We start from the raw sequence: 3,467 nt of genomic DNA, 5'->3' as shown, positions 1-3,467 counted from the left end.
CACATACGCGTTTGGCAACAACCATCTCTGGTGTTCGGACAAATCAGTCCAACAACCATTCGAATCCAACCTACCCTTACTCTCTCTCCATTCATCCAACTCTTTCTCTGTGGCCTCACTCTGAATAACTTTCACGCTCTCTATGGTGTCTTCGCACATACTCTTCTCTGGAACCCATCTCGCTGGACCCACAACATACATTCGACTCGTCACATTCCTAGCAGTTTCTTTCGCAACTTCATCCGCAAACGCATTACCACGACCAACATCATCCGTAATCTTCTTATGGGCACTGCATTTCACGATCGCTATTTGCAAAGGTAGCGTAAGAGATTCAAGAAGTTCATTCACCAGCTGCCCATGCTGGATCTTCGTCCCATGCGATGTCAAAAATCCACGTTCACGCCACAATCGTCCAAAGCTATGAGCCACTCCAAAAGTATACTGACTATCAGTATACACATTCACTCGTTTCCCTTTCGCCAACACACATGCTCTCGTAAGTGCAATTAATTCAGCCGCTTGCGCGGAATTGTGTGGGATACGTGCAGCTTCGACAACTGTATATAGAGTCGTCACAGCATATGCTGCAGTTGTATCACCGTTTGGTAATTTAAAACACGAACCGTCAACCCACAAAGTATCATTACAATCAGGAAGAGGAGTATCTTTTAAATCTATTCTCCCTTTGGTCTCTTCTTCTGTTCTCAAGAAACAATCGTGTTGCTCTTCGCTATCATCGTTTGTCTCAAGCGAAATCCGCAACAACGTAGCCGGGGTTAGGGTTTTGCACCTCTTGATGTGCACATGGCTTGCTAACAATGTAAGTTCATACCCTGACAACCGAGCACTAGTCAAGTGCTGTGTCTTCGTACGATTCAACAAGGTATCCACTGCATGTGGAACCATAACCACTAGCGTATTGTCCATAACCAAACCAGCAGACTGTCGAATCGAAACAGCCGCTGCTGCAGTTGCTCTCAAGCAACTCGGCAACGCTCTAGCTACAGGATCTAATGTTGTCGAAAAGTACGCACATGGGCGTTGCTTCCCGCCAAATTGTTGAGTCAGAACCGATAATGCACATCCCTCTGTCTCATGGTCATACAATGTGAAAGGCTTGCTGTAGTCGGGAGTACCCAACACAGGAGCCGAAAACAACGCATTGCGTAACTCAGAAAAACTCTTTTGGCATTCCTCAGTCCAAGGAATCGGATTTGGAGTATCTTTAACCGTAAGAGCTATGAAAGGTTTCGCTAGAAGGGAAAAATTTCGGATCCAGTGTCTACAGTACGACGTAATACCCAAAAACGCACGTACTTCTCTCTGTGTCATAGGGACACTCATCCTCGCAATAGTCTGAATTCTTTCTGGGGTCAGTTTCCTTCCCTCCTTCGATAAGAGGTGACCTAGATAGGTAACTTCTTGGCGACAGAATTGCAATTTCGAGAGAGAAACTTTATGATGGCATTCAGACAAATGAGACAACAAGGACACAGTGGCATCCTTACATATGTCTTCGTTATCGGCAGCGACCAACAAATCGTCGACATTCTGAATAAGGGCTGCACCTTCAGGTAAGGTCAGCAAGTCAAGTTGCGTCTTCAGAGCTTGACTATAGATAGATGGACTCTCGCAATAACCTTGAGGAGCGCGCTTAAAGCGGAAACTTCGTCCTCCTAAAGAGAATCCAAAGATATCTCTACTCTCTATGGCAATCGGAATGCTAAAGAAAGCATTCTTCAAATCGATCACCGAAAACCAAGTAGCAGAAGCCGGAATCAATGTCAATAATGCAGTTATGTCGGGTACAACAGGGAACTGTGGAACAGCAATTTTGTTCACTTCACGAAGATCGATAACAAACCTATATACAGGAGGCTGTGAAGAATCAGTTCTCTTCAGGACAGGCAAAACCGGACTATTACACACATTACCTCGAGCCTCTTCGATAACGCCCTTGTCAATCAGATCATAAATGATCGCCAAAAGCGCTCGTTCAGCATCACTTGAAATACGATATTGCGGAATGCGTGGTAACTGAGCATTCGCTTTCAGTGTCACAACATATGGGGGGATGTCTAACAGGCCCACATCATTTGGACCCGTAGCCCATAACGAATCTGGCAACGAAGACAATTCAGGTGGGAGACAACCTTTCGATACATATATCGGAGAGATCACATTCTCACCCAAAGTAAGAAGTACTCCTGACGGAGAACAGTACAAAGTCGCATACAATCTCTTCAACAGGTCAAGGCCTAGCAAGTTCTCATTACAACCTGTAGTCAAAAGAAGGGGTGCTACAAACCTACGAGGACCAACAGAAAGAGGCAATGGAACGGAAATCGGATTCATAACGGGGGCCCCAGAAAAACCTATAGAAACATTATTAAAGCCAGACAAAGGTGCGCCAGGGAGTTTGGAATGCATAATAGAACTCTTCGTAGCACCAGTGTCTAGCAGAAAAGGCTCTGACACACCTGATGCAATCACTTCCACGTAAGGTCCACTCTGATCTACCGGAACTGAAACAACTCCCTCTCTTTGTCCATGGCTGTCCTAACAATCATTACCTTGCTCTCCATCGCCTTCAGCATAGTAATCATCTACATAGTTCTGTGTAGACCTACCAGACGAATTCTGCTGTTGATCGAAACTGTTCATTGAATTCTGCGGAGGCAAAGGGCGCGCGTTCTGTCCGCGGCCTCTATCTCTAGGCGCTTGTTGAGCACCTCTACCTCTAACACCAGGAGCACTATTTGCACGTTGCAACAAAACCGGACAACTGTTCTTGTAATGACCCTCTTCTCTACAATACGCACACTGATTAGGCCCATACTGAATATGCTGTTGTTGAGGAGTCTTGTCTCTTTGTGAGTTCCTCGAATAATGTGGTGATTGCTGATAATCACGCTGATTAGTAACACGCGGTGGATAAGCTTGTTGTAGAAGAACTTTAGTCTTCAATTCCTTAGTCTTCTTATCCGCTCTCTCTAACTCATCCTTACGCCTATTCTCGTAGTACTGAGCCGTAGCAAGAATCTGCGCCGAAGTAGAAACAGGCCAAGCACTCTCGGAATCCTTCAACTTAGTACACATCTCTGGCCACCCTCAGTAGCCATATCCTGACCACTATGATCAACAAAAGTTTCCTCGAAACGCGAGAAAAAGTCCGAAACAGACTCGTCTTTCTTCTGCTTACAAGCTGACAATTTTTCCCAATTAACACGGACTTCAGGCATCAAAGTCTTCATGAAAGTGATAATTCTACCAGGAAGTTCAGCAATAACATCTTCAGGCTCAGCACCTCCAACTTGTCTATCGTTCGCTGCAACAAGATTCACCCACGAACCGCCCAATTCATTATCATGATCTGTATGTCGAATGACATTCCAGATGGACTGTGGGACAACATTCCCAAACAACATATCTATATCCGCCAAATTCATATCGCACAAACTCAC

Source organism: Lissotriton vulgaris, unplaced genomic scaffold (assembly GCF_964263255.1).
Source record: "Lissotriton vulgaris unplaced genomic scaffold, aLisVul1.2 SCAFFOLD_1428, whole genome shotgun sequence".
Classification (NCBI taxonomy): Eukaryota; Metazoa; Chordata; class Amphibia; order Caudata; family Salamandridae; genus Lissotriton; species Lissotriton vulgaris.
This window is presented reverse-complemented; position numbering follows the sequence as displayed.